This window comes from Leptonychotes weddellii, chromosome 15, assembly GCF_054177405.1.
Source record: "Leptonychotes weddellii isolate Sample4059 chromosome 15, ASM5417740v2, whole genome shotgun sequence".
Taxonomy (NCBI): Eukaryota; Metazoa; Chordata; class Mammalia; order Carnivora; family Phocidae; genus Leptonychotes; species Leptonychotes weddellii.
The window spans coordinates 7,484,083-7,508,214 of record NC_138383.1 but is presented as its reverse complement, the minus strand read 5'-3'; the positions used below and the strand labels follow the sequence as shown (position 1 = coordinate 7,508,214).

General features: G+C 51.6%; 2 long non-coding RNA genes across 3 annotated transcripts in view; both read right to left on the bottom strand.

Moving 5' to 3' along the window:
* Positions 1-1,273: 1,273 nt before the first annotated feature.
* LOC102733653 (uncharacterized) lies at positions 1,274-6,542 on the bottom strand. The gene is made up of 3 exons (XR_014140399.1): positions 6,438-6,542; positions 3,789-3,947; positions 1,274-2,975 (listed from the first exon to the last, which is right to left on the bottom strand). It is a non-coding gene; the product is annotated as an uncharacterized LOC102733653 (long non-coding RNA).
* Positions 6,543-6,554: 12 nt separating this feature from the next.
* Positions 6,555-24,132, bottom strand: part of LOC145717289 (uncharacterized) — a 37,087-nt gene continuing 19,509 nt past the window's right edge. Inside the window, exons 1-3 of one of the 2 annotated variants that reach the window (XR_014140406.1) lie at positions 15,309-24,132; positions 9,620-15,087; positions 6,555-8,788 (exon numbers count right to left, since the gene is read on the bottom strand). The exon at positions 15,309-24,132 is cut by the window's right edge and continues 19,495 nt beyond it. This is a non-coding gene — a long non-coding RNA (uncharacterized LOC145717289). Of the gene's footprint in view, positions 8,789-9,619; positions 15,088-15,308 lie in introns of those variants that run through there. The other variant, XR_014140405.1, reaches the window with a different exon arrangement.

Genomic DNA, 24,132 nt, shown 5'->3' with positions numbered 1-24,132 from the left:
TTGAAGACTGATTACTTTGGACCTCTTCCATTGTGGACGAGGCACAGATTTCACCCCACTGAAGCAGGCTCATATATCTGGATTTGCAGTTGCTTCCCTATCACTATGGCATTCTATGTGACGCTGCTTCTGACCATGGAATTCACTTTACCATCAAAGAGGGAAGGCAACGGGTGGATACCCTTTTGATTTGAGCCTATCACCCAGGAGCAGTGATTTGTTTTGAACTGTGACTTGATTTACTGCAGATATGGTTTCAGGACTAGCTCTGAGACAGTATCTAATGAAGTTGAGATACTGTCCTTTAAAACAAGTGTTCAGAACCAGGGATCAATACGTGGGGCTGTTTCTCCCAGAGCCAGACTAAGCAGGTCTGGAAGATGGGGGAGTGGGGATGGTGCCTGCTCCATTTTACCTAACAACTCACTCTCTTCACCTTTGGACCCCACCGGTTTAGAGGTTTTGAATCCAAAAAAGGAATGCTCCACTAATGGGGGAACTGGCAATTAGGGTAGCTCCATTTGGAAAGGGGAAGTATGAAGTTTCAATTGCATGAGGGAGAGCTCCATTATCTAAGCAGAAAGCTTTGTTTAAAAGTGAACAGAAAAATCCGTGTGTGTGTAGATGTGGAACAGCAAAAGAGTGAGACTAATAAATGGAATAAATTTGTTTTCTTTCTTCTTTTGGGTCTCCACTATCTGAACTCATTCCAAAATTTGGAAATCCATTTTTTGGTGAGTCTTGGTAGGGAGGCATGACCAGCTAGTTCATGGTCATACATGGACACAGGACGGAAGCTCTGCCAGCTTAGATGTTACTGCCCAGAACTTTGAACGTGGAATGAGGACACAAAGAATCAGGGTCAGTTTAGAGTTCATCCCCACGGTGGTGGTGGTAGAACCAAGGAGAAGCAGTTTGAGGAGTGGTTTTCAGTCCAGGGACCAGCATCGGTGGCACCCAAACCGAGCTGCTTTTGAGATGCGAATGGGTCGTGGTCCCAGATCTCTAGCTTTCTTGGATCCAGCCCATTTTCAAGATTGTTTCTCCTATAGATTTTATGAGCTCCCAAAAGCCTTCCATTAAATTCCTGTCTAAGTTAGCTGGAGTTGGATTTGTTGTTGTAAACCATGAATCTAACTAGCCTATCTCATCTGGGCTCTTTCCTTGGCTTATACTAATATTAGGTAGGGGAGATGTTGGGACTAACTTTAGTTAGCTCTTATATTATCAACCCTGGCAAGAAGCGGCTTGGAGAAGGACTGAACACAGCTCATCCACAATAATATCCCCTTTATTGATATTAATCACAGTTATGAGGTCTTGTCCATCAGAAAGTTTGCATTATGTAGAACTACATACAAAGACATAAAAATACACATACACTAACCACCAAACCCATTAACTTCAACCAGTCAAAGCCCCTGAATGTCTTCCATTTTGATCATCAGTGCTCCAGAAGAACATACATAGACCCAGCATAAGGTTGGCTTTTGAGGTGTCAGAGCATTTACAGAGCAGGGTATTCACCCCTGGAAGCAATTCAACATGTAAACTCAGAGGGCAGGCATTGATAAACACAACACCTGAACGCCTGGGTCTTGGGCTGCCTGCCTTAATGGCAGAGCCCACTCAAGGTCCCACATACTTCTTTGACCAACGAGGACAGTAGGCCTTACTTAGCTCTGTTTGAAGCAGACAAATTATATCACCCCTACTGGAGAAACTATGTGTAGGAAAGAGCAGATTGGCTTCTAGTCTACTTCAAGTCATCCTTTGGAGTCATTTCAAGATGATGACTTGGCTAAGATTTACCCTACAAGGGGAATGTAAAAAATGTCTCTTTTTCTTCCTACGCCTTCTTCCTTCTTCATCCTAAGCTCTCCGGCCAAACTCCAGCAAAGCTTGCGATAGCCTAAGGGTTCAAGGTGAGGTTACAAGTCACATGGTCAACAGGGAAGGACCTATTGCAGATTCCCAAATGTCTTTCTCTCACTTAGGTTAGCTTAAGTGGCTCCCTCCATAACTACAAAAGGATTTGAGTTCCAACCATCCTCTGGTGTCCCCAAGTCTCTTGGAAAACTGAAGGCTATAAATTTATCGAAATAAATGTCTAGGGGATTTGGACACCATGACAAACCCCTTTGCTCTGGGATCCATAGAATGCAGAGGTTTCTAATCAAAGCTGCATTCACACTCTGTGTTCACAGTTGTCTGAATTCCCTAATTCCCTTAACATCAATAGTGTCAATTTTGCCTTAAAAAAATAAAAAATGAAAGAAAAAGGCTAACAGATTTCCTTCCCTTTGTGTCCCCTCCCATACAGCATCTCCTTCAGGGGATGCAGAGGAAGGCATATTTTCTTGGGCTGGCTGGACCTTGGAGAGTGGGTTGCTATGTTCATGACGTTCCAGTTCCGGTCTCATGGGTAGATGATCAATGGTGAACGATCAGGAGGGACAGATGAGAGATGTCCTGGCCATTCTGCTCTGAGTCACGAGGCAAAAATGCTTAGGAAGCTTCTCTCTTGGTAGCTTGCTCCTGTAGGTGGTGACCTTGAGAAGCTGCCACTGAGCCCAGTGACGGAGACTGAAAGTATGACAACAGAGATTTCCCTGATCTGGGTGTCCTTGGTAATCCCACCAAAGAAAGATTCTATGCAGTGGCCAAACAAAAATATGGAGTTCCGTGACACCTTGACATTCTAAATGAAACCAAGATCTCCCTCCAAAGAAGAGTAAAAACTGTCTTACTATAATCAGAGTCAATCAGGATAATGAGATGAAAAGGAGAGAAAGGAAAAGTGTTTTAATGTAAAGGAAGAGGCTTGTGGTCCCATTGAAGCCAACCATTGCAGTTTCCTGGTGCCATTTTTCCTGGGGTCCGAAGCATCTCAGCACTAGCCCAGGCCAACATCGAGGGACATCATCACCACAAATCCCACAATGGAGGCCCAGGAGGCCAGTTTCCCGTTACCACTAGGAAGGAAGGGAAGGAAGACCTTAATGCACTCTGGGACACCATCCAAGCTGAAAGCATCCTCTGTGAAGTCCAATTCCAATAGAAAGTACACCACTATGATTAATAAGAACAATAATATTGACAAGTAACACTTCTTAGGGCTTGCTAAATGCCAGGCAAACTAACTCATGTAACCCCAAAGGATGATCACATGAGATCGGTAGGCACTGTCATTATTCCCTTGTTACTGGTGGGGAAACTGAGGCATACAGAAGTAACTTGCCCAAAGATGCCTCTCGTGGCTCTGGAATATATGCTTGAATAATACAGAGTGGCAATTAAATTCTTGATGATATTACTGAGTCTGACCTTTTAATCTAGCCTCAACATCGTTCTGCTATAAAAACCAAATGAAACAAAGAAAGCAAGCCCCTACCCCCTGACACCCAGCCCATAGCAACACAATGAGACTATGATGGATAGCTTTGCCTATCAGAGCTCACCTCTCCTCTCATTGCAGCCCCAGAAAAATCCACAAAGGGACGGGTGGGAGAGAAAGGGACAATACACAAAATGGGGCTAATCATCTGGATTAGGGGAGTGTAGATGCCCCTGCCTAGGGTCAATGGTCGGTCTCTCCACCCGCCCTGCTCATCTCTTTCGTTTCTGAGAGCACATTTGAGAAGGGGATGGGGATGATCCTGGGAAGGGGCCGGAAGGGGTGGGAGCAAAGAAAGGAGTAACAGATGAAGAAAGAGAAGATCTGGAGGCTGGGGCCCTGGGACTGGGAACCTGGCCAGGGGGAGATGAGGGACGGTTCACTCTCCAACCTGATCTGAGCCTCCGGGATGATGTCGTCCATGACCACATAGACCATGGCGCCCGCAGCAAAGGCTAGGGCGTAGGGCAGGAGGGGCTCAGCCAGCACCACGGCAAAGGCGCCCAAGACCCCGGCCAGTGGCTCCACCATGCCGCTCAGCTGCCCGTACCTAAGGAGAGACCAGAGACACGTGCCACCAGGGGAGGGTCAAGCGGACACGCAGCCAGCATGCTCAGACTGCTGACTCAGCCCCAGAAAACAGACGCCTTTCCTTCCGCGTCGTATCTGAGCCTGGCAGTGCAAAAGGACTTCGCTGTGTTTTCAGCCACCGCCTTCTTCCCCGACCTCCTCCGACGTGGCAGGTGCCCCCTCCCGGGTGTCCCGTGGGGTTTTAAGTTGTCCCCACTGTCTGTTTTCCATAACAGCGTTATTGAGATCTAATTCACATACCATAGGGCACACCCATTTCATGTGTACAGTTCAGTGGTTTTAGCATAGTCACAGGGTTGCACAACCATCCCCACTACCTGGTTCCAGAACATTCTCATCACTGCAAAAGGAAACCCCATACCCATGAGCAGCCACTCCCCATGCCTCCCTCTCCCAGCTCCCGGCAACCACCGATCTGCTTTTTTGTCTCTACGAACGTGGTTATTCTGGATATTTCATATAAAGGGACTCATGCAATGCTGGCTTATTTCATCTCGCATAATGTTCTCAAGGTGCCCCCATGTCGTAACACAGTATCGGCGTTCACTTCATTCCTTTTATGAGTAATATCCCGCTGTACGGACACACCACGTGTTCTCTATCCATTCGCCAGCCGATGTCGGCGTTGTCTCTTGACGGGCAGGACACTGGTTAGGAGTGGTGCGGACGTTTCCCAAGGACAGCTGTGCCCGCTAGGTTTGGGGGTTCGGGCCACCTCTGCACCCCTTCCAAAGGAGCTGCACCCACGCCCCTCTGCTGACGAGGTGGACCTACCTGGCCAGGTATCTCCTGAGGGCTGGCCCCCAGTACCCCCATCTTGGATTAAGGTGAGATTTCTTCATTTAAAAGAAGAATCCCTTTATTTGAGCAGGTGGGTCTCTGTTGCTTGCAATCCCAGAAGCCCTGATGAAAATAGCAGCCCACGTGAGCCCTGAGGCTTCAGAGAGCAGGAGAGAAGCTGGTACCTGATCCCCACAGCTGAGCCAAGCCGGCTGTTGGGTTGAATACCAACAGACAGGGGAGCTGGGACACCTTTCCCACTATTCCGGGTGTGGGCATCTGGCAAGATGCACCGCCCGTGAGCCTCAATCTCTCTGTCTGTAAAATGGGGGTAGGAAACCCGAAGTGCCCTGGGGCATTTCCCTGTCCAGCTGGCCTCCCCAGTGACAGGACAGGGCTGTGAAGCCCCCCACTCCCCCCGCTTCTCCCTGGCCAGGAGCAGACAGCTGGCATGGGGGAGACACTGTCTACACTGCAGGACCCTCTAAGGGAACACCACTTCCTGACTTAGGCTGTGTGCACAGGTCGGCAGACCTCTGCAGCTCTGCGGTGTGGGTACAACTCCCAGGCTCGGCTTTGTCACTTCGGGGAAAAAAGTGAGTTTGACGTCAAGCCCAGACTGGACTGAGAAGAAAAAAAGTTCAGTCTCGGGGTCCAGACGCTGAGCACAAGGCCCCCCCGTTCCCTCACCTCCCGTCCCGTGGTGCCCCTCCTGTACGAAACAACAGTCACAGCTTTGGGGCTCCCGGAACTCACATTCGAACCACATCGCTAAGGCCATTTGCCCTGCCCTCACCCCGTCCTCTGTTCCGTAGACTCCAACAATGGAGAAAGAGACAAGAGAGGGTAAAATAAAATAATTTAAGTATGAGTAAGAACTTGTAAGTCATAAGGTCCCATAAAATGGAAGGCATTTTTCAATTGTTGTTATTAGCAGTCTTTTAAAACGCCCTCACTGTACATTCTAGAGTGGCGATTGTTTTAACAAAGAGGTATTCTGGGGCTTGGAGTCCTGAGTTGAGGGACAGATTAGACTTCTAGTCTCGGAGTCACCACCGAGAGCTGGTCATCTGACACTCTGGGCCACGGTTCTCGCCTCTGAAAACTGAGGACTCACCTTACGTGTCACTGAAAAAGTAACACTAAGGAATAGACTAGAAAGACCATGGGGACTACAAAAACACGTTTTCTGAGTGCAAGAGGCATCACCTCCCGGACCCTCCTGACACAATCCTGGTCTTCACGTTGACAAGGGTTCTGAGCCAGGCCAATGTAATGACTCTTGGAGACAGGCTGTGGTCGGATGGGCCTACGTAAAGGCGTGTGACATTGCGAGTAAACACTGGTTTACTTCCTACTCGACAGGGAGAAAACCCAACACTGAATGGGCACGGCGTGGCTACACCTGGAGGCATTTTGAAATAGGAAACATGACCACTGGGGCTGGTTTATGTAAAGGTCGAAGGTCAAGAGATGAGCTTCTTGAGCTTCCTTCTACGCCTGGGGGTGCAGGATTCAAACAGATTGTTGGCATTTTAGCAGAAGCTCCAGGGTCACTTCCAGGTCAGAGGAGGCGCTCTCGGAGAAAGAAGCCCGTATGAAGGACTGCTCTGAGCTTTACATCAGACACAACCCCGGCCTCTGAGAGCGGACACTCTGGAGCACTTACCAGAAGGCTCTCCAGGGGGAGAAGCCAGCCCCTCGCAAGGGGAGGCTGACAGCCAGGCCCTCTGGGAAATTCTGGATCCCGATTCCAATGGCTAAATTCCTGAAAGAGGAAGAAGGCACATGAAGGCAACACCTGCCCACACACACACACACACACACACACAGGACCCCCTGGCCTAGACGCAACACCGTCCTTGGGTGTGGGAGATCCAGGTGAGACCCATGACAGGTGCAGGAAGGAGAGAGTTCAGGGCCTGTGTGGAGGTGCAGGGCACACGGAGACGAATGGGCTGATGCAGACCGTCTACCCCTTCCTGCTGTCCCTGGTCCCCAGGGATGCTCGATCTTTATGGGGCCGCAGTGAGCAGAGAACGTGCTGGCTGGGCATGAGGATGACCGGGGTCTGCCCCTTAGCCGCATAACTTTGTGCAAATCATTTACCGTTGGACATCTCAGATCCTTAGGAATAACACAGCCGGGCTTGCCCAGGGATGGTAACCTCTCCCAAGAAGGACTGCTCATGGCCATGTGGCCCAGTGACCTCATGCCTGTAAAGTTCCCAGCACGTGTGAGGCGCTCAGTACATTGTGGTTTTATTCCCTGCAGCATGGAGATGGGTACATGGCATTTTATTGAGAGGCAATCTCAGGAACGGGACAGGGGAGTCCTGAGCAGACTCCAACAGGGACACTGATCTCCTGGGCTCGGCTATCCCGCCGACCCTGCTGGTCTGGCCCGGGCACCACACTTCTTTGGGCCCCTGCGGTGCTCACCGAGATCCTCCCTCCTCTGCTCCTGCGGGACTTAGAGGGGCTGGGCTCTGGGAACTGGTCAGGCTCGAGGACAAACTGCCCACTATCTGCAGAGGGTGAAAAGGGCCAGCCTTGGGATCAGGGTCAAGAGTCTTACTTCTCACTTCTTGGGTCCCAGGTCTAGGAATCCAAACCCAGCTTTGGATAATACCGGCCAGCCCTGCTCGAGTCACAGGATCCTATAAGCTCCCACCAGCCCTGGGCACAAATACAGCTTGTTCTAGAGGCTTCTGCTATCCGTGTCATGGGGGCATTTGAAATATATTTCTTTTTAAGAAATGAACCTTAAGGGTCCATTTGCCAATATTTCATTGGCCCCTGCCCTGCCTTCTCAAACAGACCCTCAAAGGGGTCATCCTTTTCCCGACACTTTTCCAGTATCCCCTCCCCACTCCCAGATGGATAAGTGGATACAACCTTTCTTGACCTTTTGCAAAGCCCTGAATCACGGTTTCTTTCATGAGGAAGATCAGAGTGTCTGGCCAGTTCTAGTACCCCTCTCCTGACCGTGGAAACAGCCCTTTGTGGCGGGCTCGGTGCCCACGGCCATCGCCTGCCCCGCCCCATGCACAGGTAGGCGCACGCCGTCCCCCCAGCCTAACTCCAGAGTGGCCAGCCCCATGTCACCAGCAAGTCAGAGGTGGGGCTCCCCGTCCAAAGTCCTCACGTTGACACAGTACTGACCGCAGCCATGCACCAGGCGGGCTGTGGAAGCCTCCTCCACGTCCTGTCTGGGAGCCACCAACCTGATAAGCAGCACAGAAACCCCATTCTTCTATCCCTGGCAAGCCACATTACCTCGGCCCCACCCTGGCTCTGGCGTGGCACTTCCAGCCCAACCAGGTGCCACACCCTCGGGATCCTGCCAGGCCGTCCTCAGCAGGGCACCACCTTGCCAGGTGATCACCACATCTCCCCTGAGTGCTCCTGGGCTCCTTCACCCCCCGACAAGGTCCAGACTGCGGATTCTCCGCCCTTCCCATCTTCCTGTATGTCCCTTCTTAACTCGGCTCTGCTCTTCACGTGCATACACGTGCTCGCCCACCGCGTCCCCCTGCTCCGCTGGATGCCCTGCATCCGTGAGACTTCAACTAGCTAGGGGAGACTCAACAGAAGGACTCGGTCCCCTCTGCACCCCCTGTTCCACTTCGTCACTTGCATCAGCTCGGGACTGAATTAAAACCCAGAGCCCTCGGCCCTGGCCATGCACTAGCAAATGCCGATGCCTGGGCCCACCCTCGAGACTCCAGTGAATCGCTATGGTGTTGGGCTCCAGATCCGCAGACTTGGAAGAATGAGCTGACGGCACTGAGAGCCAATGACCTAAGACATCATCAGAGTGGGTGAGGACGAGGATCGTGGCCATGGCCACCTCCGAACCGGGAGCCCCTTCCCTGCTATCCTGGCGCCCAGCAGCATGGGGGGGTGGCCCCAGGTCAGAGCTGAGGACACCAGCGGCTCCTTGTGAATGCACCAGCTGGCCTGCAGATTGGGTCCTTCCTGTGCATGAAACCCGAACTGGGGGGCCCTGGAGGGGATCCTGAAGAACAAAGAACAGAAGCAGCAAAGTGGGGGTGATGCTGGGGAGACAGACTAGTAACAGCAGAGAAGAAGAGTGTGGCTTGCAGGTGCCCAGGGCGAAGAAGCAGAAGGATGGCAGGGGCTCAGGCTGGCAGGGTTGGTCCCTTGGCAGCAGGAGCTCGGAGCTGACTAAGCAGGGGTGGGGGCTAGAGCAGCAGGCTGAGCTGCAAAAGGGCAGCCTTCCAGGAAGGAAGCCCCAGATGCACCCTCCCTCGTGCAGCCCTACTCTGCTCCCCCTGGGCGCCTGTGGAAGCGCATCCCCAGGGAGCGGGGTTTGGTGGGCCATCCCCTCCTGCGTTCAACTTTGGGGACGGAAAGCCCAGATGAGAGGTTTCCTTTCCAGGATGGGCTATGAAGATTCCAAACAGGGTTCAAAAAGCAAAGGGGAAAACCCAAACCTTGGCCTTCCCAAGACAGTGAAGCTGCTGTGTTCTGTGTTTTGTTCTTCCCGGAGGGAGCACAAAGACACCATCACCAGTCTAGACTGTGGCAAACGAGCGGCAGGGAGGTGGGGACGAAGGGCTCATTAAGAAAAGAAACCACAAGCTCTCCCCTGACAGCACCCCTTCCCTTTGGTGTCAAGCCAAGCCCCACAGTGATCTGTCACCTGAGCCGGACCAGGATTAACAGGGAGGGGAGAGAAAGGCCAGCAAAGGACGTCTGTGGGGAGAGCAGGGGCAGGGAGGAGAGAGGGCGAGTGGAGAGCAGGTGGGTGGAGGGGGGCCGGGGCCTGGCAGGTGCAATGCTGGCCCTCCCGGCTGCTAGTTAGGAGGGGCCTCCCTGCCCTTACCTTCAGATACCGCTGATCCCAAGAGATGAGTGACGAGAGGAAAGGCAATGCTGGTGGGCAGTTGTTTCTGCTTTTTCTTAGAGGCCTGGAAGCAACTAGAGGCCTAACCCCGTTTCCCCTCGACCAGGCCTGGCTTCTCATCTGCATCTTCCTCCTCCTCAGCCCCCAGAGTAAAAGTCAGAGAACATTCGGGTTACAGGGTCGTTGGAGGCCCCGTTGTTCAACACCTTCATGGTTAAAGGAGGAACAAAGGCACAGAGAAGCTGCATGTCTTTGGAGATGGTGTGACAGACAGACCTGGGGGGGGACGCAACTCGGCCTTCACTTTGTCTGCGAACCAGGCACAAACTCCCCTCCTTTTCGGGGTTCTTCTGTGGACAATCGCTGTGAAGTGCCGCTCACAGCTCACAGCCCAGAGCTGGTCCTACCATTAAAAATTGCCCGAGGTTCCTGAATGAGGCGGCACTCGGGCTCTGCTGTTCCCCACACCACCTGGTGACCTTCCCAACCCCATACGAACTTCTTCTCCAACTCATGCTCCTCAACCTTCTCGATTCTGTGACCTCCTCCTGGTCACAAGGCCAGCAATAGCAACTGACAGCCAGGTGGGAGCCCCCTTTCAAGGGGGACTCCGAATCCACCACTGAGCCCTGGCCGCGTGTGAGAGCTTATGTCATATGTGAAAAGAGATGTGGAGGGAGGGCGCCCCATCATCTTCAAGGAGTTTACAGTCGAATCGAGGGCAAAACCCCTGCCTACAAAGAACTACAGAATGTAGTCCAACTGGCTCAAGGCCGTAAGGGAAGCACAAAGCCCGCACGGAGAACATTCCAGTAGAGGAAGAGGATCTGAGACAGAACGTGACATTCAAGATGGACTCTGAAGGATGGGGACCCCTTTAATGGACAGAGAGAGATAAGGAGACACACGTCTTGTGGGAAGAAGGAACAGAGCAAGCCAGTGTATGAGATGGTAGGCCGGGCCATCCAGGCCTTCTTTCTTGCCCCTTCCCCAGTTCAAAGCCCACACACACACATGCACGCACACAGGACATGCGCAGAAGTCACAGCCCAGCTCTCCCAGACATCAGACTTGTAAAAACCATTCCTACGCACAGGAAAGCATCACAGTCCGCTGAGTCTGCTGGCTTTCGAGGGCAAACCTGAGTGCTTAGTGCCCCGGCCTCAGCCCCACCCCAGGGGTCGCCCCAAAGCCAAGTGTGGGGATGCACCCCAGTGGTGTTCAGCCCACGTCTGGATGCAGACTCCCCTGCTGAATGAGATGCCTGGAGGGTTCCCTTGAGACCCATTTATTGGCCATACCCACTCAGACCTCTCACTTAACATCTCGGGCCTCGAACTTGGGGAGAGCTTTCAGCGTGTGCCCTGTGGGCAGCATCACAGAGCACACAGTCCCCATGCGATGACCTGTGGCCAAAGTCAGCTCATCTCTCATCTCCCATCTCCAGATACTAGGCCTATCAGAAGGTGCCTAAGGTCCCCCGGCTGGAATAGAAACGATCATAATCATCCCTGCCATTTACTGCAGGCGATGGAAGGGTCAGGCGTGGTTGTGGGTGTTTTACACGTAGCAAACCCTTAGTCCTCTCTGCCACCTTGTGTTTCCTACCCTTAATATCCCCATTTCACAGATGGGGAAGCTGATGCACAAGCAGCTGTCCCCAAGGTCACCCAACCACAGAGTGACAGTGGTCACATACTTCGGGTCCTCTGGGCCTCATGCAGACCCATCAAACCATCCCGGGCTCCGGTGCTGCCTTATGCCCACTCAGCAGTGACCTGCGGGTTGGGCCCACTCTGGAGGCAAGGGGAGCAGACCGGATTGAGGAGGTGTTAACCAGAGACCTCCAGAGTTAAGGGGGTTGGAGCATCTCTATAGCCGGGGTCCTCAGCCTTGCCACTATGGACGTTTTAGGTCAGATCGTTCTTTGCTGTAGGGGCTGTCCCGGGTACTGTGGGATGTGTAGAGGCATCTCTGGTCTCTACCCACCAGATGCCAGGAGCATCCTCCCAGTCCTGACAACCGAAAATGTCTCAGACACTGCAGAACATCTTGGGCGGGGGGGGGGGGTCTAGGTGGCAAATCACCCCTGCTTGAGAACCACCGACCGAGAGTAAGCAACAGCTTAGGAGAGCTGACTTCTTCACCAAGTATCTGAACACCAGAAAAAATGATTTGGACCCAGCAAGGACAATATCTGATCTCATTCATCTCATTTGAGAATTTCTAGGCTCGGCAGAGTTGAGTCTTCTCGGGAACTTAGCGGTGGCAGGACAGACTTCTGGGATTCAGGGTACACTCAACACTGGGAAATGACCGGGCCTCTGCTCCCTCATTCCTAAGGCAGTAGCTCTGGGACCCTGGAGTTGCACGATTCTGGGGGAACCGTGCACATCGTGTGCTCTGTGAGTGGAACCCCCCGGAGTTGTGCAATGGGACATTCCTGCTTGAACCCCAACCAGAGGTTATTGCTCAGCAATGGGTTTAGTTCTGTGGTTGGAGGCGAGGTGTCCCCAGGGAGGCTACTACGGGAGGGAGAGTCAGCGATTTCCCTGAGAGTTGGCAGGTGAGCGTCCTTGCAACCCGCAGCGTGCTCTCCAGGCTATGTTCTCTGGCCCGCCAATAATGAAAGGAGAACAGCATATTCCTGACAAGCCCCGCTTCACCCGGGCCCTCAGATCCTCCCCTGGGCTGCGAGCGTGTGTGTTCTTGTGTGGCAGGCCCTTACATACTGTTTTGATCGTTATCTTCCTGCCCTGAAAGGCCTGAGTGTTCAGGCTCAGCGGTGACATCACCAGCTTCCCACTCGGGCTGCCACTGGAGGTGTTTGATGAGCCTGCAGGTGGGAAGGGGCTGGATGCTCCCCGCGGGGCTGCCGGGGCCCTACCTGCTCCGTGGAGCTGGCTTAGCACGGAAGGGATCTTCCCCCACCCCCTTTGCTCGGTTTTGGGAGGCTTATTGCCCCAGGCTGGAAAGCCGAGATGACCCATCCTTTCCCTTAAAGTGGGCGGCCATTCTCAAAGAGAGCGGGGAAGAGCCCCAGGAAGTCAAGCCACAGGCAGGGTGGCGTAGGAGGGTGATTCAGACCACCACTGCACACCTCTCCTTGAGGAATAGCCTCCTGGGGCTGGAGGGGATCTCTCACTGCCCAAGGGACGCCCTGGGGATCCTCACCTGCCAAGTCTCCCAGCAAATAAGTCAGTCCTCCCTACAGGCCAGATAAGAGGCTGCCTCCACATGATTTAAAAGCACCTGGGGGTATGGACCCCAGAGCAGCGTGTTTCCATACTCATAAAAAGGCTCTACCAGGTTCCTCGTGGCTGTATCAGTAGCCCCCAAGCCAAAAATTAAGCAAACGCCCATCAAGGATGGAATGAATAAAGCGACGGTGGTCTGTTCCCCCCGTGCAATAGCGTTTGGCAACGAGAACGGACGATCTACAGCTACGTGCAACAGTAGGAGCATCTCAGAGGCAAAATCATGAGCGAAAAAGGCTAGACACAAATCATGAATTCTGTGGGCTTCTAGTCACATAAATTCCCCAAATGGGACAAAACCGAGCTACGTCTTCTTATCTGCTAATTGATAGGAGGCGTCAGAGGCCAAAAGCAACAGTTGATTGGTGAGTTCTCCTTTAAAGTAATTGATTTTTAGGGGCGCCTGGATGGCTCAGTCGGTTTAGCATCCGATTCTTGGTTTGGGTTCAGGTCATGAGCTCAGGGTCCTGGGATCGAGCCCCACATTGGGCTCCCTGCTCAGGGAGGAGTCTGCTTGTAGATTCTCCCTCTCCCTCTGCCCCTTGCCCAGCTCTATCTTTAATAAATAAATAAATCTTAAAAAAAACCCTGATTTTTAAAAACAATGCATTCTAGCAGAGAATGCAGATGCTCTCAAGGTAGGACTTCAGGTCCTGGGTGGGGGTCACACTCTGGGGACAAGAATAACTTCCTACTGCCTTTTAATAAAGACGTTTTATCGCAGCTGATGTACATGCAGAGAAGAGCACATACTCTAAGAGTTCTGCTTGATGAATTTTCAGAAACTTACTGATCATCACGAAACCCACACCTAGCTCAAGAAACAGAACATGCTTAGCACCCCATGAGCCTCCAATCCCGGGGTCCCTGCTCTCCAAGAGGAGCCCCTGTCTTCACTTCCAATAGCTCAACTTGGTCGTGCCTGCTTGGGGACATTCTGTGAATAGTTTAGGGGGCCCTACAAGACCCAGGTGGAGGATCCCATGAGGGTTATGCGTGCTGAACACTTTGCAAACTTGGCATGCGGGCGGTGTCCCCCCAGCCATAGGTTTGGAGACCCCTCGGTGTAGGGTCTTTCCTGGGATACCTCTGTTCTTCCCCCTGCCATCCTTCACTCCAGTCTCTCATTCGCTGATTGCTCCAGTCACTCCAACTGCAGGATCAACATTTGAGGGGAGGGGATGCAACAAAAACATTTTGTTCTCCAGCACAAAAAATACCATTGCAAGTCACTAAAAAATTTTCCAGCATTTTGGTATTTTCTTCTAAAGAGCTTTAAGTAAGTGCCTTTATAAACATTTATTCTTTCTTTCACTTAGGGGGTGTAAGTTCATTTTCCATTTTGTAGACAGAGTAACCAAGGTCCCACAAAGGGGGAGGTGATAATCTGAACACGGCATGGGGTCACTGCAATAAGGCAACCTGTGCTGGGTTCCAAGCCTTCCCCATACGCCATCTCTGTATAAAACCATGGAAGGCGGGGAGAAAAGTGGCCAGTGACGGCTTCGGGGAAGGAAGACCACAAACCTTGATGTCATTCTTGGCCACTCTCTCTCGCTCCTCACACACAACCTGACGGAATCCTGGGGATCTATCCTCCAAGCCTGTACAGATCCAGGCACTTCCTACCCCCTCCACAGCTACGCCCAGGTGGGGACCGCCACCTTCTCCTGCCTGGTCTCCTTGCTGTTCCCACTGCCCCTCCCGTTTGTTCCCTCCACACCTGCTCCCTGGCTTGAAACTGCTGTGGCTACCCCTTTCACCCAGAGGTAGAGCCCAGGTCCTTCCCCTGGCTTGCTGCGACCTACATGTCCCTGCCCTCTGTCCTCTCTCTGACCCCCTCTATTCCTCTTCCCTGGCTCCTTCCACTCCAGCTGTCTAGTCTCTCTCTCTACCCTTCTCTCTCTGCATGCTTGGTTGCTCCTGCTTTGGGTGTTTCTACTGGAATATTCCTCCTTGGCTATCTGTGGCTATCTCTGCACCTCTTTCAAGACGAGGCCATCTGACTTTTCCAAGGCTAGGTCATAAAAGACATTGTGGCTTTCGTCTATGTCTCTCGACCACTAGCTCTGGGGAAAGCCAGGTGCCATGGTGTAGGACCCTCAAGCGGCCGCACAGAGGCACCCATGTGACCGAGGGCCTCCAGCCAGCAGCCATGTGGTCTGCCATCTTGGAGGCTGGTCCTCCAGCCTTTATTTATTTATTTATTTATTAAAGATTTTATTTATTTATTTGAGAGAGAGAGAATGAGAGAGAGCACATGAGAGGGGGGAGGGTCAGAGGGAGAAGCAGACTCCCTGCCGAGCAGGGAGCCCGATGTGGGACTCGATCCCGGGACTCCAGGATCATGACCTGAGCCAAAGGCAGTCGCCCAACCAACTGAGCCACCCAGGCGCCCCTGGTCCTCCAGCCTTTAGATGAGTATAGCTCCAGATGACTCCTTGACTGCAACCTCAGGAGGGACACAGAGCAGGGGCCACTCAGCAAAGCCACTCTCCAATTCCGACCCCACAAAGAACACGACATAATGTTTACTGGTTTGAGCCACCAAACTTTGAGCCATTTGGTTATTCCACAGTTGTAAGAGTCACCTTCCCAATGAAATCTGCCCTTGTCCCCTTATCTAAAATTACAAACCATCCAGCCCTCCCATTCCCCTTTGAGCCTAGTCGATTTTTCTTCTCCTCTTCCTTCTTTTTTTAAGAGCAATTCCTACCGTCCAACATACTGTACAACATACTCATTTTTCTTGTGTATGGTTCGCTCTCTCCCCCGTGTCCGACCCGGCATCAGAACAAGCTAGGAATCTCTGTCTGTTCACCGATGTGTCCCAAGCACCTACAAGAGTGCCAGGTGCACAAAGCCATGAAACAGGTATGTGCGCAGATGCGGGCCCGGGAGCCCCAGCAAGGCCGATGTCTTGTCTGCTCCCAGCTGCAGGTCATCAATCAGCAGCGAGCATGTCCCAACTCCCTGGGCCGCGGTGTCTTCTGCTCGAAAATAAGGAGGCTGAATCGGGCGACCCATAAGCTCTTTTCCAGATCCTAAGCTCTGCGATTCCTACACAAGGGCGGCTTTGTGGGCTCTCCAGATTCCCGGGACTGCAGAGACAGGCCTCCCCGTTTGCCAAAGCTCATTTTCCTGGCCGTGCACATCTGGAAAGCCGAAAAACAAAACCATCGCCTTGTGCACATCTGGACAGCATAAACCAATCACTCCAAGAGGAAACTCCGAAACGGCTGCTCAGCGAAAAACCGCGGTGCATGCCAAAGGAGAGGGGCTGAAAGGCTCCTTTCTTTTCCACCCACAAAACAGTCTTCTGGGCACGAAGCTGGAGGCTGAATGCTCTGCCGCTGAATACCATACGCTCTCAATAGCCTTCGACTTGCAGTCTCTGTCACGTTGCTCTCTCTGCCTGGCTCCTGGCCAATGCAAAACTTAGAGAACAGGGATTTTATTCCACCCCCCAACTCCCTTGTTAAGACCAAACGATACCTTCACTTATCCTTGGGGCATGTGGACCGAGTTCAAAGCTGAACACCACCTGCTCCTCCTCCTGCAGGGAGAGCAATTGAACAGGCCAAACAGGGAGCTTTGAGCTCTGGTGAGAAATCGCGGGCAATTTGCATGCCGTTCTGACTGCAGCTGGGCAGAGAAAGCCGCCTGTCAATATGTGTGCTGTGGGACAACTAGCCCGGGCCCCCAGAACAAAGAGGAATGATAGTCCTTTGCAAATGAAATGAGGTTCAGGGGCTCTGAACCTCCTGCTATCTCTCCTCGCTAGCAAAGATAAGCAGTGCAGGGAGTGGGGGAGAGGCAGGGAAACGTGCGCTTCTACCCATTTCCAAGTTCACCGCCAGTGATGTCAATGGCTTGATGGCCAAGACAACTTGGAGCACGGGAAGGCTTGAGCTGCAACTCAAAGCGTGTGCAATGAGTCAATCTCGTGCACACTACTGGGGACACTTGCAAGGAGTGGATGAGGGTAGGTGGAGACCTGGGGGTTAGGGGGTGTGGTCATCCCACACTGTCGTTCCTTAGAGGTCTCTTGTGGGTGCAGGTGAAGAGCAGGAGCAAGACCCAGAGAGTTATGGTCCTGAGCCCCAGCCCTGGACCCTCACCCTCGAACCGCGGCACCTCTCCAAGACTCAGAACACTACATCCATGAGACCACCGCCTTCTGCTCGCAAGTCTGACAGCACTGAGAGCTCACGGCCCACAGCTCACAGCCCGCTGCCTCTGAGTGCACGCTGATGTGAAGAAATCCAGGCGGGGCGCTGGAAAGAAATCTAACAAAAAAGAAATCTTTTCCTTCCCTGTCCTGGCCAGCTGGGGATGCTGAGCTTTGCTGCTGGGAAACCACTATGTCTTCTTGGCTTCTCAGCAGGGATGAGGGCGAGTGCAAGATGCATGTCCATAAAACCAGTGCCAACGAGGTGAGCTGCGGATCATCATCAGCTGGGAGTTTCTGCGCATGCTACCAACGACACCAAGATGGGGGCGAAGCCACCCTCATCAGCGCCGCTGCTTCTAGAAACAGCTGGTGCTGCTCACAGAGGTGCCTGGCTAACAGCAACCGTGGCAAGAGCACTAAACGGCTCATTTAATAAGCTCCTGCTTTGCACCAGACCCAGAGATAAGTGCTGTTGATGAGTCATCTCATTTTACTCTGGCAATGACCCTACACAAGAAATGCTAGTAACCCATTTCAGAGATGCAGAAACTGAGGCTTAGAGAGAGGGTGAAGTGTCTCTCCCAAGTTCATGAGCCCCCAAGTAGCTGAAATCCCAGCTCACATCTGCTGATTCTAGAGCTCATGGGCTTCACCTCCACATGCTGACCCCCACACTCCTGTAGGAACCTTGCAGAGCGAGGGTGGATCTTCCTGTGATCTCCGTTTATGAGGGGTAACCTGCGATTATGGGCAGTATTTCACACCATGAAGCCGCCTGGTACCAATTTTCCGCTGCAGGGGTTAGGGACAGGGGCCTAGCACAAACACTGTAAAAGATCCCGTTGGTTTAAAATATTTATGTTCTTTAATTATGTGTAAAATCAAAAGAGGTTCCCAGTATTTTCAAATGAATGGCTGGGTTCTGACACATACCCAGCATCCTTTTCTCGGTCAGTAACTATAAAGAATTCCTTGGCTACTATATGTAGATCTCAGTGGGCTCCAAATGGATGCCCCTGGGGCCATTCCCAAGGTGCCAGGAATCCCTAGCCTTCCTGGTGGGAGGAAGCCAATGAAACCCTCTCATCTCTGACCCCTGCGCTCTGTCTGAGGGATAACTAAGCAGTGCGAGTCCAGAGTGAGGGGAGGGCATAACCACAGGCTCTGAGAGGGCACAAAAGAAGGAGAAAGGGCTGAGAGTGTCCATCACACGATCATACCAAGAGCTGCTTGGTCCCCACCCGAGGAATCACTCAGGGACACGGGGGGTTTAGAGCCCATCCAGTCAGAGCTGAGACTTAAGGATCATCCCATGTGAATAGGAGATTATGGAGAAACTGCCTTCCCCGCTGTGTCCTATCCAAAACAGCCAGTCCTCTGGCCTCTTCAAGAGCACCCATGTCATCCAAGACAGAGAGGCAAGGAAACTGCTTTCCATTAAAGGAGATTAAAGAAACGTGACAACCAAATGCAATGCCAAAACCAACAAATAAAACATCAGCAGACACATCTATAAAGGACATTCGGGAGTGATTACAAAAATTGGATAGGGTCAGTGTACTAGATAATTTCATTAGATCTATGTTGAATTTCTTGGGTGAGATAATCATTTTGTGGTTATGGGAGAGAATGTCTTTATCCTTTCTTTTTTCCCTCGAAGTTAAGTAGGTTGCTTTGCTCTGACACTTCTCAAATAACTTAATATACAAATTTAATCATTCATCAAACATTTAGAGAGTCCTTACTATGTGCCAGGTACTCTGTATTTTTTTTTTTTTACTTTTTATTCTGAAATAATTTGATACTTACAGAAAAGTTGCAGAAATAGTACAGATTTCCTGTGTCCCCATCACCCAGAACAACAGACAACCACGGGTACAACGATCAAAACCAGGAGAATAACATTTTACATCGGTGTGAAAAAGAAGGAAGGATCCCCGTCCCTCCCCCTCCCTTCCCACTACTCCCTGTGAGTAATCAGTCTTCTTAGTTTCTGGTTTATCTTTGTACAAATGAGCAGATACATCTCTATTTTATTATCTCCCTCTCCCCTCTTTTTTTTACATAAATGTTAGCATACTACAGATGCTCTTTTTCACTTCGCTTTTTTTCACTTAACAGTATGTCCTGGTAATCACCCCAAATCAGTTCACAGAGCTCTTCCCCATTCTTTGTTACAGCTGCATACTACTCCACTGGTGGTGTAGTGGAGTTTATTCAACCCCATTTAGGTTACTTCCAATCCCTTGCAATCACAAACAATGTTGCAATGAACACACAACCTTGTGCATGTCTTCATTTTCACAGTCTTAGAGGTATATCTGCAGGGTAGATTGCTAAGGGCTGCCCGGATCAAAAGGGAAAGGCAAATGTAGTTTTGCTAGATGTTGACAAGTTTCTCTCCAGAAGGGCTGTATCCATTTGCATTCCCACCAGCAATATAGGAGGGTGCTGGTTTCTCCACAGCCTCACCATAGAATATGGTGTCATATTTTAAAATTGTGCCCATCTGATAGGTAAGAAATGCTATCTTGGTGCGATTTTTTTTTTTCTTGGTGCTACTTTAGTTAGCATTTTTCTAATTAGAAGTGAGTTTCAGCATTTTTCCCACATGCTGGAAGGCCATTTTTATATTTCTTTTGTGAATACTGGTCATGTCTTTTCCTCTTTTTTTTTTTAATCAGAATGTCCTTATTCTTAAAAGATGCAGCTGAAGTATATAGAGGTGAGGGGCCCCGAAATGTCAAATGGTTCAGTGGGGAAGAAAAGTACATGTGTGTGTTTGTGCATGTATATTTATCTATCTATGGAGAGAACAATAGTCTTATTATACACACACACATACACACACACAGCCCCTCCCTCTCCACATACACACAAAATGAGTCAGTCGTCAACACACCACTGCGCTCCCTCCCAAAGCCGCAGCAAACACACTCGGTCACCCAGCCTCCCCTTCTGCCTTCACGGCTTCCACATGACAAGTCACCCTGGGAAGGACTTCAATGCCGACAGGCTGGGCACGTTCCCAGGAAGCCCGGCAAACTGACAGAGCACTCGGGTGAGCCACTCCCCCAGCCAGATGTCCCCTGACTCCTGGTATCCCATCCAGCCAAGGTCTTCAAGGTGGGCCTCCCGTGCCTGGTCACTCCCCATCAACTTTCACAATGTGTGCCATGATTACTTACTTTAAATCAACCCACCTTTTGTCCTTCAAATGCCCTTTTAAATAAAATCGTAATACCTTCGCAAGGGGAAAAAAAACACCTGCCTTATTTGCCTGACACAGAAAAGTAACTGCAGAAGTAAACATGTTGAAAGCAAATCAGAAATAGTGAGTAGGTGTGGATGTGATGTAAATCTAGACACCCAGATTTGGTGTCTGGGTGGATGGTCCAGTGAGGGCCCCTGGCCCCCTGCCACTTGCTGAAGTCAAAATCCCAGATGGAAATTCCTGATATCTTTTTTTTTGAGGGGGGAGGGGTTCCCAGTACAAATAAAGTCTAAGGAGGGCTTGAGACAGACCTCCTTAGAAAGGTCTGTTTTCAGGGCTGGCCCTTTGCTGGCTTCTGGGAACCTGATTGAGGGTGTCTCTCCGTGCCCAAACTGTTTATGCAAATCATATTGTTCACGTCGCACACCTGCTTCACTTCTGGGAGTCTGGAGTTTTAGTATGCAATAGTCAGAGGGTGCCTATGTGACCAGCCCCCAGTAAAATCTCTGGGCACGGAGTCTCTCATGAGTGCCCTGGGTAGACAAGAATTTGCATGTGTTGTCACAGATTCATCCCTGGAGGAATTAAGCACACCCTGGGAGCTGGCAAAGGAAAGGACTTCTGGAAGCTTGTGCCTGGCTTCCTCCAGACTTTGCCCCACATATGTCTTGCCTTTGCTGATTTGGCTTTTTATCTCTTCCCTATAATACAACTTATCTGTGAGTACGACCGAATGCTGAGTCCTGTGGGTCCTTACACTGAATCACCCAATTGGTGTGGGCTTGGGGACCTCCAGTGTAAGAAGTAACAGCGGTGACTGTGGCTGGACCAAAGGGAAGCTGCACACAGCACCCATCACATCCTAGGGTTGCGAGTGGGAGGCAGCCAGGGTTCCCGACCTTAGTGGATTGGAAAGGGGGGCTAAGGGCTGAGAGGGCTGGTGGACTGGAAGAGGCTCAGTACATGAAGCCCAAGGCCAGAGGTCACCACGGGACCACAGGGACCAGCAATGGAGGCACATTCGAGAAAATGCCTGACACCAGGTGGGCCCGTCACATCACAGAGAAGATCAAAGGAGAAAGGACAGCATCCCACCAGATGCTCCCCTTGGTCAGGAGAGATCTAATGCTGAGAATTCAGAGCTCCTTTAGGGAACAGGAAAAGAGGGAGGGGGAGTCTCAAATTGCCCGTGTTTATAACCCAAGCTGAGCACATTTAAGACTAGAGGTGACAGGATGATCTTTAAATGGCACATGTTTACCATAGGCAAATGAAGGCTAAATTCATGGACAAGAGAGGTTCTCAAACTTGAGGGTCCATAAGAATCACCGAGAAGGTTTGTTAAAGCACAGACTGCTGGGCCTACCCTGAGCATCCGGTACATACGAGTGGGGCCTGAGAATATACACTTTGAATGGGTGACATTGAGCTGCCAGGAGCCACACTTTGAGAACCACTGACACAGAGACACAGATTCACACATCACAATCAGAATGAACGGGCCTCTGCAGCGTAGGAGGAAGAACGGTCTGCCCCAAACTGCGTGAGCGGCCCTGGGCAATGAGACTTTCATGAATCCACCCCTCCAACGGGCAGCAGCTATGTGGGGAGGCCGGGCTCGGGAGAGGCTCAGCGGGGAGGTGGGCTCGTCAATTGCCCCAGTGAGGCTGTCTTGGCAGAGTTCTGGGGAAACAGAAATGTTCTAGAGCCTTCCAAGAAGATGCACGTGCCCGCCCTGTCTCAGGCGCCTGCAGCATGCAGACAGTAGCGGGATATCCCAGCCCAAGCCAGAGTCCAGATGGGACCCTTCACACCCATGGGATGTTGGCCCTGCTGGGGGGATTCTCCCAGCAGGTGGGCATGAGTTCTGGGCTCCGGGAAAGGCTGCAGACATCCAGAAGAGGGACAGTCCCTCCTATTTCCTCAGACCAAGCGTTTTCAACTGGAGCTGACTCAGCCTCCCAGGGGACATTGGCCATGTCTGGAGACTTTTCTGGTTGTTACAGCGGCGTCCGGATTCCTGACATCTAGTATGAGGAAGCCAGGAATGCTGCTAACCATCCCACAGCACACAAGCTGGCCCCCCGCCCCCCCGTGACACAGAAGTCTCTGCTTCGAGGCGTTAGAAGTGTGGAGGGGATGAGAAAGCCCACTCTATACCTGTGCATGGCAGGCTCTGAAGACGGGAGGCACAGCATCAGCGGCGACTTGGGAGAGTGGGAAGACGGAGCTGGAAGGTCTCCATCCAATTACTGAAGAGTCCTTAGCCATGCTCCTTGGAGGGTGGCTAGGATGCAGTTAGCTCAGGAGCCCGCACCGTGGTGCGTAAGGAGGGAGGCCGCACAGGAGGTCCACAGAGGGCCTTTCCCCACCACCAACACCAACACAGAGACAATGTCACCACCCACAAAGCCCAGCCGGGCCCACTGCCCTCCTCTCTAAGCCTGAATTCCAGGCTCATTCCAGCTCCTTTTCCCTCCACGTGCCTCAGAGCAGGGACAACCATATCCATCAGCTCACATCCCGTTCACAGATGGAGTGAGCCCGCATAGAAACGGCATTCTTGCAATACAATATTTATACCTTTTCTGAGCTCCCAGCAGGTTTCCCTATAAAGCTCTGCTGTAAATGGCAGGCTGGGTGCCCGCTCAGCTGACAAAAGCCCATTTTACTCAGCCGTTAATGGCTTCTGAGTATCTAAGTCCCTTACGGCTTACGTCAAGCTTGTGGGGGAGGTCAGGAACTGAATCACTGTTTAGAACATGTTTGTTTTCCCTCTGAACAGTGGGAAGGCAACAGGAAAGCACTAAAGAAATGAGTATGAGAGAGAACGCGGAGACGGGAGGAATTCCAAACTCCAAGGAGAACATTCCTCAGCTGCTGGGGTCACGAGCATGAAGCAATTCAAGGATTCATCAATCCTCAGTCACCGCTGACTTCCTCTTCTCTCTCTCAGCCAAGTCAGCTTGCCGACTCCAAAGTGCAAACCCCCCCCAGAGAATCCATGCTGCAGGGAAGGGCAGGAGCTAATGGAACCGGAGAGGGACAAGCAGGTCAGACGCTGGGCCTCTGGAGGGTTTCCTGAGGGAGGCCGGCCAGGTGTGGAGATGAAGCCCTGTGTTCGTCAGGACTCGAGAGGCGTGAGCAAGGGGACAGTGGCCTGATGTGAGGTGGGCTCGGAGGGCCCCGTAAGGATTTTGTTTTTTAATTGTGGTAAAATTCACATGGCATACAATTTACCATCCCAACCATTTCTAAGTGTACAGTTCGGTGGTATTTAGCACATTCATAATATCGTGCAACCACCTCCACTACCGAGTTCCAGAACATTCTCATCACCCCGAAAGGAGACCCCACACTCATTGGCCGTCATTTCCCATCCCCCTCTCTCCCCAGCCCTGGCAAGCACTAATCTGCTCTGTCTCAGGAGCATAGAAGTGGGATCATACACTACGTGACCTTCTGCATCTGGCTTCCTTCACTTAGCACATTTTCAAGGTTCATCCATATTGTATCGTGTATCAGAACTTTGCTCTTTTTTTTTTTTTTTTTGGTAAAGATTTATTTCTTTATCTGAGAGAGAGAGAGAGAGCGAGTACATGAGTGCCAGGGGGAGGGGCAGAAGGAGAGGGCGAGAGAATCCCAAGCAGACTCCCCTATGCGGGGCACAAGTGAGAAAGAGCCATTTTCCCTGCTGATATTTTCCCTTGAAATCACAGGTGAGCCAAGAGCAGAGCCCATTGCAGGCAAGGCGGGCGCGTGAAGCTGATTTTGAACTTCTTCCCAGCTGGACTACGAGAAACTCACTGGCCTCCAAGAGCTTTTCATGGGCTCTTTTGGCCGAGTG